The sequence below is a fragment of the Carcharodon carcharias genome, chromosome 9, assembly GCF_017639515.1.
Source record: "Carcharodon carcharias isolate sCarCar2 chromosome 9, sCarCar2.pri, whole genome shotgun sequence".
In the NCBI taxonomy this organism is placed as follows: Eukaryota; Metazoa; Chordata; class Chondrichthyes; order Lamniformes; family Lamnidae; genus Carcharodon; species Carcharodon carcharias.
This window is the reverse complement of record NC_054475.1, coordinates 128,187,055-128,200,578: the sequence shown is the minus strand read 5'-3', so window position 1 is coordinate 128,200,578 and position 13,524 is coordinate 128,187,055. Positions and strand designations below refer to the sequence as shown.

Genomic DNA, 13,524 nt, shown 5'->3' with positions numbered 1-13,524 from the left:
GCTAAAAAATGTAAAGGCCGCTTGGCCTTTTCGCTTGCCCGTCAACCGTAAGGTTGGACGGGCAGCGTAGATTTGAAATTAATTAGATTGTTAATAGCGTTAATAGGCCTTTTAATTATTGGTGGGTGCGCAGCTGACTCTGGTGTGTGCCCGCTGAGCAAAATATCACGTCAGTGCGTGATGACATCGGGGCGCACACCCGATGTCGTCGCGCATCATTTTACACTCAGGCATGTTGGGTGCACACCCGCACGCCGAGCATAATATTCCTGCCCATTATGTGGGAAAATATGAGGCTCTGCATTTTGGAAGGAAGAATAGAGGAGCCGTATATTATTTACTGGAGAAAGACTGCAGAAAGCTGCAGCACAGAGGGATTTGGGGGTCCTCGTGCATGAATCACAAAAAGCATACAAGTTCAGCAGGTAATAGGGAAGGAAAATAGAATGTTAGCCTGTATTTCAAAGGGAATGGAGCATAAAAATAGGAAATCTTGCTAAAGCTATATAAGGCACTAGCTAGACCACACCTAGGATACTGTAAACCATTTTAGTCCCCTTATCTAAGGAAAGATATATTGGCATTGGAAGCAGTCCAGAGGAAGTTCACTAGGTTGATCCCGGGTATGGAGGGATCTTCTCATGAGGATAGATTGAATAAGTTGGGCCTTTACTCATTGGAGTTTAGAAGAATGAGAGGCAACCTAATTGAAACATAGATGATTCTTCAGGGCCTTGACAGGGTAGATGCTGAGAGGTTGTTTCCCCTTGTAGGAGAGTCTAGAACCAGAGGGCATAATCTCAGAGTAAGGGGTCACCCATTTAAGACAGAGATGAGGAGGAATTTCTTCTGTCAGAGGGTGGTGAATCTGTGGAATTCTCTACCTCAGAGGGATGTGGAGGCTGGGTCAGTAAGCATATTCAAGTTTGAGGTAAATAGGTTTTTAATCATTAAGGGAATCAAGGGCTTTATGGAAAAGGCAGGAAAGTGGAGTTGAGGGTTATCAGGTCAGCCATTGTCTCACTGACTGGCGGAGCAGACTCGATGGGCCGAATGGCCTACTTCTGCTCCTACGTCTTATGATCTTAAGGTAGTGTCCAAGGCCAAAACATCTTCAGCTGCTCCATCAATGGCCTTCCTTCCAGCATAAGATCATCTGATGATTGTACAATGTTTAGCACCATTTCCAACTCCTCCAATACTGAAGCAGTCCATGTCCAATTCCAGCACTACTTGGACAACATCCAGGCTTGGGCTGACAAGCGGCAAGCAACATTCACGCTACACAATGCCAGGCAATGACCATCTCCAATAAGAGAGAATCGAACCATCACTCCTTGACATTCAATGACATTACCATAGCTGAATCCCCCACTATCAATGTCTTGGGGGGTTATCGCTGACGAGAAACTGAATTGGACAAGCCATATAAATACTGTGGCTGCCAAGAGCAAGTCAAAGGTTAGGAATCCTGCAGTGTGTCCCGTGATTTGCACATCCTACGCTATGTGGGAAATCCTAGACGCTCTTGGCAGTGTGGATGACCATGTGTGCAGGAGGTACCTCCAACTGGAGCAACTCGAGCTGTAGGTTTTGGAGCTTGAATGTCACCTGCGGGCACTATGGTGCATTCACGAGGCTGAGAGGTTCATGGATAGCACATTTCAGGACGTGGTCAACCCGCAGCTTAAGGAAGTACAATCAGAGAGGGAATGGGTCACCGCCAGAGATCAAGCAGGTAGTGAGGGGCTCCCCCAAGTGCATCTCGCTCATAAAATGGCTTTTTCAGCCTTGAAAAATGGAGAGAGCGACGGTTCCTCTGTGGAGCCAAGCAGAGGCAAGGCCATGGCACTGTTGGTGGTCCAGCTGCTCTGGGGGGGTGAGGAAGAAGTGTGTAAGGGCAATAGTGGTAGGGAATTCATTAGTGAGGGGAGTAGACAGCACTCCTGTGGCCATATACATGACTTCAGGATGGTATGTTGCTTCCCAGGAGCCAGGGTCAAGGATGTCACAGAATGGCTGCAAGGCATTCTGAAGGGGGAGGGTGAACAGCCAGAGGTTGTGGTAAATGTTGAGACCAATGATATAGGAAGAAAGAGAAATGAAGTCCTGCAAATGGACTTTAGGGAGTTAGGTAGGAAATTGCAAAGCAGGACTTCAAAGGGAGTAATCTCTGACATTGTGGCTGGAGAGATGGTGCAGGAGGGAGGGCTTTAGATTCCTGGGACATTGGGACCGTTTCTGGGGGACGAGAGACCTGTACAATTTGGACAGGTTACATATGAACAGGAATGGGACCAACATCCTCGTGGAGAGGTTTGCTGATACTGTTGGGGCAGATTTAAACTAAATTGGCAGGGGGGATGGGATCCTGAAAAGTAGTTCAGAGGAGAGAGAGGCTGAGGTGGCATTACAAATTAAAACACTAGCCAGTAAGTGAGTCTGGAAAGCAGGGGGAACATAAGCTAGGTAAGAAAGCAAGGAGCTTAAGGAATAAGACAGATGAGCTGAGGGCACAGATAGGTACGTATGATATGATATGAGTCTGATATCATAGCTATGGCCAAGACTTAGCTAAAAGAAAGGATTGGCAGCTCAACATTCCTGGTTATAGGGTATTGGGAGGAGATAGAGATGGGGATAGAAGACGAGTGCGGGGGGGGGGTCGCAATATTGATCAGGAATCAATTATAGCAGTGAGGAGGGATGATAACCTGGAAGGATCATCAAATGAAGCCATATGGGTAGAAGTTGTTGGGTATATACTATAGGCCCCCAAACAGTCAGGGAGAGATAGACGATCAAATATGTAATCAAATTTCAGAGAAATGTAAGAATAATAAGGCAGTAATATTAGGGGATTTTAACTACCCAAATATTAACTGGGGTAGTTTTAATGTGCAAGGTAGAGAGGGTGCAAAATTCTTCAGTTGCATCCAGGAGAACTTTTTTAGCCAATACGTAAAAAGCCCAACAATATTCAGAAATGAGCCCCGGCAGGTGGAAGGCATATCAGTAGGGGAACGTTTTGAAGATAGTGGCCATAACACAGTAAGATTCAGGATAGTTATGGAAATGGGTAAGATTGGGCCGGGAATAACATTTCTAAAAGGAAATTAGGAAAGCTAACCGAGTGCATGAGAAAGCATTGGTGGGTAGAACAGAGGAAAGTCCAGGGAGGTTATGCTGGAACTGAATAAAACACTAGTTAGGCCACAACTGGAGTACTGCGTGCAGTTCTGGTCACCACATTAGAGGAAGGATGTGATTGCAATGGACAGGGTGGAGGGGGGATTTACCAGGATGCTGCCTGGGCTGGAGGGTCTGAGCTATGAAGAAGGATTGGATAGGCTGGGGTTGTTTTCCTTGAAGCAGCGAAGGTTGAGAGGGGACATGACAGAGGTGTATAAGATTATGAGGGACATAGATAGTGTGAATAGGAAGGCAGAGGGGTCAATAAACAGGGGGCATGGATTGAAGGTAAGAGGTAGAAAGCTAAGAGGGGAGTGGAGAAGAATTATTTTTACCCAGAGGGTGGTGAGAGTCTGGAACTCACTGCCTAAAAGGATGATTGAGTCAGAAACTCTCATAACATTTAAGACATATTTAGACACTCACTTGCATTACCATAGCCTCCAGGGCTATGGGCCAAGCATTGGAAAATGGGATTAGTGTGGTGAGATACGATGGGATGAATGGCCTCCTTCTGTGCTGCCAATCTCTATGAGGCTATGTGTAACTCACCTCCTGACTGCCCAAAACTGTTCACCATCCAAGGAGCACAAGTCAGGTGTGTGATGCAATACTCTCCACTCAGCTGGTTGAGTGCAGATCCAACAACACTCAAGGAGCTTGACACCATGCAGGACAAAGCAGCCCACTTGATTGGCACTCCATCCACACAAGTTCGCTCCCTCTACCACCAACGCACAGTAGCAGCAGCGTGTACCCTACACAAGATGCACTGCAGAAACTCACCAAGGCTCCTTAGACAGCAATTTCCAAATCCACGACCACCACCATCTAGAAGGACAAGAGTGGTAGATGCCTGGGTACATCACCACTTGGAAGTTCCCCTCCAAGCCACTCCCTATCCTGGCTTGGAAATGGGCCAATTTTTTAATTCACTCACGGAATATGGACTTCGCTGGCTGGGCCAGTATTTATTGCCCATCCCTAGTTACCCATGAGAAGGTGGTGCTGAGCTGCCTTCTTGAACAACTGCAGTCCATGTGGTGAAGGTACACCCACAGTGCTGTTAGGAGGGCAATTCCAGGAGTTTGACCCAGTGACAGTGAAGGAATGGCGATATATATTCCAAGTCAGGATGGTGAGTGGCTTGGAGGGGAACTTCCAGGTGCTGGTGTTTCTATATATCTGTTGCCCTTGTCCTTCTAGATGGTAGTGGTCTTGGGTTTGGAAGGTGCTGTATAAGGAGCCTTGGTGAATTCCTGTAGTCCATCTTGTAGTTGGTGCACACTGCTGCTACTGTGAATTGTTGCTGGGATTAGTGAATATTTGTGGATGTGGTGCCAATCAAGCGGGTTGCTTTGTCCTGGACAATGTCAAGTTTCTTGAGCAGCACTCATCCAGGCAAGTAGGGAGTATTCCATCACACTCCTGACTTGTGGTTTGGAGATGCTGCTTAGGCTTTGGGGAGTCAGGAAGTGAGCTACTCATTGCAGAATTCCTTGCCTCTGACTTGCTCTTGTAGCCACAGTATTTATATGGCTAGTCCAGTTCAGTTTCTGGTCAACGGTAACCCCTAGGATATTGATAGTGGGGGATTCAGTGATGGTAATGCCATTGAACGTCAAGGGGTGATGGTTAGGTCCTCCCTTGTTGGAGATGGCATTGCCTGGCACTTTTGTGATGCATCAGTGTTACTTGCCACTTGTCAGCCCAAGCCTGGATATTGTCCAAGTCTTGCTACAGTTGGACATGGATGCTTCAGTATCTGAGGGGTCGCAAATCGTGCTGAACATTGTGCAAACATCAGTGAACATCCTCATTTCTGAACTTATGATGGAGGGAAGGTCATTAATGAAGTTGCTGAAGGTGGTTGGGCCGAGGACCTGGAACTCTGTCCCTTACAGCACTGTGGGTATAGCTATACTGCATGGACTGCAGCGGTTCAAGAAGGCAGCTCACCACCACCTTGTCAACGACAATAAGGGATGGGCAATAAATGTTGGTCTGGCCAGCAAAGCCCACATTCCTTGAATGAATAAAGGAAAACAATTTGGAACCAAAGGATAAAAACAAAAAAACTGCGGATGCTGGAAATCCAGAACAAAAACAGAATTACCTGGAAAAACTCAGCAGGTCTGGCAGCATCGGCGGAGAAGAAAAGAGTTGACGTTTCGAGTCCTCATGACCCTTCGACAGAACTCAGTTCTGTCGAAGGGTCATGAGGACTCGAAACGTCAACTCTTTTCTTCTCCGCCGATGCTGCCAGACCTGCTGCGTTTTTCCAGGTAATTCTGTTTTTGTTTTGGAACCAAAGGAGTTGGGCCAATGTTTACAGACTTACATGTGGCAATTTGACTCTAAAGGCTGGGACTTTGACTTGGTTCTGATATTGGAAGAGATGTTGAGTTACACATTATATGGAAACATGAACATTGGAAACCAGTTCCTGGAGTTATAGGGTCAGACTAGATGTCCCATCATGGGGAACTGAAGAGGGTGTCTCTTTCTCTCGGCAGGGTTCAGCTGTCTGGCTGGCTGTTGGAAGATCCTACCCAGTTAAGAGTGAGGATGTACAGGGCCCGACCAGTAAGAGTGCAAAAGCAGCACCACCTATGATTGCTGACCTCCACAAGCTGCCTAGTGTAGCTTGCAGGAAGCATTCATATGCCCCTACTATGGATCACTGGGCTGCACAATTACAGACATTGTGCTCGTCTCCATGAGGGAACTGCTAGGGTTCATCTTTGTGCTTGTAAGAGAAGATTAAATGGATCAAGACAGGTGACGGGTATCATTTCTGTCCATCTTGACCCCCATGGTGGAGGCCTTAGAACTTGCAGGGCAGCATGGCACCCACTCCTGTGCTGATGATAAGACAGCTGCAACAATTCTGAAGAAATATCCAGGACAAAACAGTCTGCTTGATTAGCACCCCAGCCATTTGCATTAATATTCCAACAACCACTGACACACCATGGCTGCAATGTATATTATCTACAGGATACACCACAGACAGCAATTTACCAAAAGTTATGTAACACATCTCAAACCTCCCTGACCAAGAAGGGCAAGTCTGACAAGTGCATGTGACTCATGACATGAGTACCATTTGCATCATTACCATCTCATGAATGCTCATTAACTATGCTGTTTGCCTGAATTACTTGGTGCCTTCCAGTCTTGTATCACACTAGCAGGAAATGATGCCAGCCTGAATCACATTTGAAAGGCAGAGTGATGTGTAGTGGTCAGACCCCACTTTGCTCGCTTCTTCAAGGTGAGTGCAACATTCCTAGCCTACCTGCCACAATTCTGCACCAGTCTTGTTGCATTGCCAGTGGAACGTCATATTGCTGGGAGTGTAGGTTTGTATTGATCCTGATGGGTGTCTTCATAGTCCTGAAGGACATCACTGTGCAGCGGTAATCTGGCAGAGCTGAACACTTATAAAGAGACCAGCATTTTGACTGGGGCGGAGGGCTGGGAATAGGATACCAGACATACAGGGTCCAAAGGGGCAGCAAGGCATTGCAAGGGATTTGGTGGGGGTGGGGGCAGTGGGGGGGGGTGGTGGTGGGGGTGGCGGCGTTGGTGGAAGGGGAACGAAGGCAGGCAGAGGGGAGACTGAGGCTTGGGAATTTGGAGCCCAACAAGGGAAACTGAAACACTACTAATTAAGAGGGTGGATGAGATACCACATATATGAATGGGAGGGGTGCACACAGACACTGGAATAGGAAAGGAGTGGGGTATTGTCTGTTAGTGTGGCACATGAGGGATAGGTTACATTGAGACTTATGAAAGGGGGGTGGGTGGGAAGGGAGACAGTGTGGTGTTCAGTCACGAGGACAGTGGGGAATTCATTGAAAGTCAGTCCTTGGTCTGGAGCCAGCAGGTTGGAGTCAGAGCGTAGAGACACTCCTTGGGCTGACAGTCAGGGGTGAGAGTATAGGCTGTCCCTGGTGTCAGGCAAATATAATAATTTTCATAATGTTATTGGGATTTATTATAGAGTGATAATGGGGGTCTGTGCCTATGGGTCTGTGTGTGTGCGTGGGACTTAATTGAATTATCGGCAGCTGGTCTGAAGGCTTTGAAGTAATAGAAGGTAAGCTAGGTTTGAAATGTCAAGTAGGTAAACATGGGGGATGTTTTATGATGTAAGGTGTAAAGGGAACAATTGCATTTTTAAATAAATCAGACTGGTTTTAATTCAAAAGATGGAGTGAAATATTACACTTAGCCAGGAGAAGTTAAGAAACAGTGTGTTTATTTTTTCCTAAAAATGACTAGTTAAATTAGTACTTTGAAAGATTTTTATTTTTAGAGAGGTGAAGTACAAAGACATAGGGAAACAATGGGAATTTGCATTCAAAGGGGAATATGTGGATAAAGGAGAGAAGGCTATGTGCAAGGGAAGGAATTCTAAGATCTAACAAGTGTGAAAAGCCTTCAGCATCTAAGCCTCAAGCTGCTGTCTACAAAGAACTGAAGATAAGAAAACTCACTTTGAATTCTCTGTTTCAAGTTATTGGGTGTTCCTTTGCCTGGGTCTTTTAAAATCTACGTGTTGTACGGTTGCCTTAATGAAATTGTAACTGGGAGTTAAATTAACTAGGGGATTTTGAAGTTATTATAGTGGTCATATGTAGATATATATTTATGTACTTAAAATCATTTCTTCTATTAATAAAGGTTTAATTTCATTTTGTAAGAAACCTATAAGACTTGGTGGCCTTATTACTACATGCATCTTGAAATGTATACAAATTGCAAAACAGTTGTGGCAGTTGTTTCTAGTTTTCCACTCGGATTTGAGTAGCTCAGCATTTACCATCAGCTGTGCCATAACAGCAAAAGTGTGTGTGTGTGTGTTGTGAGCAATAGACCGTGTATGTGAGCACATGTGATGGGCACGAAAGTGGGGGTGCTGGTCTTGTTGACCACAACAACAGTGGGATCCAGTATTACTCAGAGAGGCTGGAGAATAACAGGAGGGAGCTCTAACTTCTAGGATGCAGACAGTGAGAGAGGGATCGTCAAAGCTAGTCTTGAAATAATAACACAGAACCACCATCTTGCACCAAAATCAAAATTATAAATCAAAATTAGAAGCAAATTTGCACAGGAGGGGTCTGCGGCAGTGTGGGAGGGGAGCACTGCTGGAATAAGGAACCCTTTCTGAGCCACCCTATAACTTGTAGGTGCCATTAAACTGGAGTCAGAGTTGAGATAAAGGAGGAAGAGCTCTTTTAGGAGGTAGTCTTTTGCTGCGCTGTAACAGGGGAAAGTCAGAGTCACTGGCTTAACATCACAGTCGCTGCATTTCAACATTAACACTTAGGAATGTGAATTTTGGGAATGCAGGCAACTGTTAAAGAGGCACAGATGCTGCATATATGGGATCCCATCAATGGGAAACTGTCATGTGCTTTCCAGAATTGGCATTCTTAACGGTCCAAAGGGCATCCAGTCATTAAACATGAGCAACATATTGTTAATGAGTTTTAATCAGAGATTTGAGCACTGAGCAAGGTCAGATCACAAATGTCATTCAAATCTTCTCCAGCATCTGTGAGATTCAGATGTAAAGCTTCAGGGATGGCTTCTTGGTCACCTGATGTGTCTGTTAGTGCCTCAGATACAAGGCTGCATCAGTGACAAGGCTAGTGGGGCAGAAGCCATTATACACCATTATAGTTGCTTTTGGTTACAGATTGTGAGCGTCACTCTGTTCACCCATTATTCATTAATCTATTCAATCAATCACTTCAGAGAGAATGACAAATGAGTTATTGATCCAGGATGCAAAGCTGGCATTTTTTAGGACTCTAATCGAATGAAGGAGGAGAAGAAGGGACAGACGGCGCTGGGCTCAGGCTCAGGAGGAAGCCCGCCTGAGGGTCAAGGGGAGCCACAGCAAGAATATGAGGATCATGAGTATAGACCCAGATCATGGAGGCAACTCATTAGGCCAAGGGTCTACTGAAGGAGACTCACCTATTTACAGATGAGTAAGAGACAATGCCATGCATGTCTACACTTGTCCCAAGCTCTGGTAAATCACATCTGCCACATTCTACGAGAGGAACTAACGCCCCATGGAGTGGGAGGCCATCCCCTGCCAGTGGCATTGAAGGTCACCATGGCCTCAATTTCTTTGCCTACAGGTCATTTCAAGGACCACAAGAAACCAGTGTGGCATTCACAGTCCGCAACACATAGACACATCAAGGAGGTCACAGATGCCTGCAACAGCAAGGCACACCATTATGTGAGGTTTGCTCTCAACGAAGGTAGTGATGCTGTGAGATTCATTGAGTTTGCAGCTATCTCAGGCTTCCTTAGAGTGCAGAGTCCAATTGACTGTACCCATGTGGCTTTAAGTGCTCCATGGCAACAGCCCCTAATGCTTATCATCCATAAAGGTTTTCATTACATCAATGTTCAGTTGATGTATGATCATCGGGAGCACATACTGTGCGTTTGTGCCAGGTACCCTGGGAGTTGCCATGACTCCTACATCCTGAGTCAATCCCAGGTGCCTCAGATATTCAAAGGGCCTGTGTGTCTACAGGGGTGGCTGCTTGGGGATAAGGGGCACCCACTGAAATTCTGGCTCATGATACCGGTGTGATGTCCTCAGAGTGCTTCGGAGGAGAGATACAACGTAGCTCACAGCTCCACACAGTCCCTAATCGAGCAGACTATTGACTTTCTGAAGATGCATTTCCGATGTCTGGACTGCCCAGGTATGGCACTGTAATACAGTCCAGATAGGATGCCCTGCATCATTGTGCTGTGTTGTGCCCTTCACAAACTGGCACAGCAAAGGGGAGATCCCTTGCCAGGGGGAGAAATGGAGGTGGATGAGAGGTCTTGGAGGATGAAGAGCAGGGGGAACAGAGACCTGAAGACGGTGATGATCATCAGTTACCACAGGATGATGCCATCGAGAAATCACAGTGTGAAAGCACAATGTGGAATATGTGCCCATGCCACTTTAATAGCTGCCAGATTCCAGGAGGAATAAAGTGGAGATGGTGGGAGATGTCCACATTTCTCCTGGGCCTGATTGCCATTCCATCGCATTGAAAGGGATTTCCAACCAGTCACATCGAAGCTGTGTCAAAATCCTGGAACTCCCTCCCTAACAGCACTGTAGGTGTACCTACACCACATGCACTGCAGCAGTTCAAGGAGGCAGCTCACCATCACCTTATCAATGGCAGATAGGGATGGGCAATAAATGCTGGCCTAGCCAGTGATGCCCATATCCCATGAATGAATAAAAAAAAGTGTTCAGCATTCAGACTTGCACCTTCCAGCCTCATGATTGACCAGGCCAATGTCTCTAAGAATGTCAGCGGTGCACCCTATGTGTATTCGGTCTGGGAAGTGAGAGTCGACACAACAGCAAGAACACTGCAAAAATTTACTTGATGCACTTGTCGTCATGGTAATGAGAAACTACAGTGGCCAGTGAGATGAGGACAAGGCTGGGGACTTCATCCTCCTGCCCAGGTCTTGACAACTCACCCGCACCCCCGTAAATCAGACAGATTGGGGGTAGGTGGGAGGGAGACCACCAGCTGGATTTTCCAAGCCTTCAAACCCGCCAGCCCATGTTTCCCAGAACTGAGCTCAGCACTCCAGATGGGTCCTAAATGAAGCTCTTTAAAACTAAAAATCATTTTCTCCCCTTTGTATTCTAGTCCTTTTGAGATAAAGGCCAACATTCCATTCACCTTCACCGAACAGCTCAAAAGTTCAAATCCCATCAAAATGAATTGTAAAATTGAATTCAATAAAATCTGGCAGCCTGAAAACTGGAATAAAAAAATGAATATAACAGTTTTGTAAAACCTCAGCTGCTTCACAGATCTTATCAACTAAACAGGTCAAACCTAATTGGTCTGATCTACACGTCTTCAGTTTCACACCATGTAATCATCTCTTTTTGTCCTCAGAACAACCTGGGATGGACAACATGAACATACGAACATACAAAATAGGAGCAGAATGCGGCCATTCGGCCCCTCGAACCTGCTCCGCCATTCAATAAGAGCATGGCTGATCTGTTTGTGGTTTGAATTCCACATTCCCATCTATTCCCGATAACCTTTGATTCTGTTGCCGAACAGGAATCTATCAACCTCTGCCTTAAAATCATTCAATGACAACGCCTCCACCACCTTCTGAGGCAGAGAGTTCCAAAGTCGCACAGCCCTCTGAGAGAATTTTTTTTCCTCATCTCTGTCATAAAAGGGCGACCCCTAATTTTAAATCAGTGTTCCCGAGATCTGGACTCAGGCATAAGAGGCAACATCTTTCCCATGTCCACTTTGTCAATACTGTTCAGGATCTTATATACTTCAATCAAGTCATCCATCACTCTTCTAAATTCCAGTGGAAAGAAACCTAGTCTGTCTAACCATTCCTCATAAGACAGCCTACTCATTCCAGGCATCAATCTAGTTAACCTCCACTAAACTGCCTCCAACACATTTATATCCTTCCTTAAATAAGAGGACCAAAACTGCACACAATATTTGAGATGTGGTCTCACCAACGCCCTGTATAACTGAAGCACAACATCATTACTTTTATATTCAATCCCTCTCATAATAAAGGATAGCATTCCATTAGCCTTCTTAATTCCTGGCTTTACTAAACTTTTGTGACTCATGCACCAGAACACCTAGATCCCTCTGCATCATGGAATTCTGCAATGGTTCTCTGTCTAAGTAATACGCTGCTTTATTTTATTCTTCCTGGCAAAGTGAATGACTTCACATTTTCGTACATTATACTCCATTTGCCAGATTTTTGCCCACTCGCTCAAACTAGCTATATCCGTCTGCAAACTTCTTATGCCCTCTTCACAACATACTTTCCTACCTATCTTTGTGTCACCTGCACATTTAGCTACCATGCCTCCATGCCCTTCATCTAAGTCATTGATATAAATTGCAAAAAGTTGAGGCCACAGAACAGACTCCTCGGGATCCCACTAGTCATCCTGCCAATCAGAGAAAAGACCCATTTATGCATACTCTCTGTTTTCTGCCAACCAGCCAATCTTCTATCTATACTAATGTTACGCACAACACCATGAGCTCCTATTTTCCTCAAAATAAATACTATCTTGTCACATCACTTCAATTTCATAAGAAGTATTTTATAAATAGACAACAGTTTAAAGCTTTGACATTCAATCCATCATTTCTTATAGTAGAAATTTTGATCCTATATTATTTGCCTTGGACTGTACATTCAATCTGATGTTCTTAATAAATCAATGAATGTAATTCTGTCTTTCACTCCCCTGTATTTTGGATTCACTACAGTACCTCCTCCATTTCTGTAAGCCAGATAAGGGAATCTCCAGACATTGCTCAGACCCACGGCACAGCCAATAACTGAGAGAAAGTAGTCAGTTTTCGAGGACCAGTTGCCTCGCTCCACATTCTCATCATTTCCATCCACATGTTGATTGGTGACAGCCTGGGGGAGAAAGAGAGGAAATGGGCGACTCAGAAATTAGACTTTCTCAGGCAGAATACGCATTACGTTCGGCCGCTAAAGAAACACTGGGAAGAATTTTAACCTATCAGTGTGGGTGGGTTTCTATGCAGGCAGCAAATTAAAACAGCTGAAACTGCCGGCATGTCGGCAATTTGGCAGGAAGCTGTTGACATCCACCTGTAACAAAAACACGTTCTTCAGCACATGGGGGAATCCCATGGGATAGGCAGGTATGCTGCTTCGATATGTTAATTTCTTGTTCACTGCCGCTTAATCACAGAATTGTTACGGTGTAGAAGGAGACCATTCAGCCCATCATGTCTGTGGATTCTGACTTGAACTCTGCACGTGGACTTCCCAGATTTTTCACCAAGTAAAGCAAAGCAAGAGGACAACAGGAATTCATGGATAAAAGCAAAAAACTGCGGATGCTGGAAATCCAAAACAAAAATAAAAATACCTGGAAAAACTCAGCAGGTCTGGCAGCATCTGCGGAGAGGAACACAGTTAATGTTTCGAGTCTGTATGACTCTTCAACAGAACTAAGTAAAAATAGAAAAGAGGTGAAATATAAGCTGCTTTAAGGGGGGTGAGGGGGAGTGGTGGGTGGGACAGGTAGAGCTGGATAGAGGGCCTGTGATAGGCGGAGATAGCCCAAAGATGTCTTAGACAAAAGGACAAAGAGGTGTTGAGGGTGGTGATATTGTCTAAGGAATGTGCTAATTAAGGTTAGAAATCAGGACAAGAAAGGTACAGAGAGCCCTAGTGGGGGGTGGGGTGAAGTGAAGGGAAGGGATCAAAATA

At 45.3% G+C, this 13,524-nt stretch overlaps 1 protein-coding gene across 1 annotated transcript in view; it reads right to left on the bottom strand.

The window, feature by feature from the left end:
* LOC121282471 (sodium- and chloride-dependent neutral and basic amino acid transporter B(0+)-like) overlaps nucleotides 1-12,672 on the bottom strand; it is a 50,333-nt gene extending 37,661 nt beyond the window's left edge. Inside the window, exon 1 of the mRNA XM_041196174.1 lies at nucleotides 12,546-12,672. The gene's annotated coding sequence lies outside the window, so the exon portion shown is untranslated. The remainder of the gene's footprint in view (nucleotides 1-12,545) is intronic.
* Between the last annotated feature and the right edge of the window lie 852 nt (nucleotides 12,673-13,524).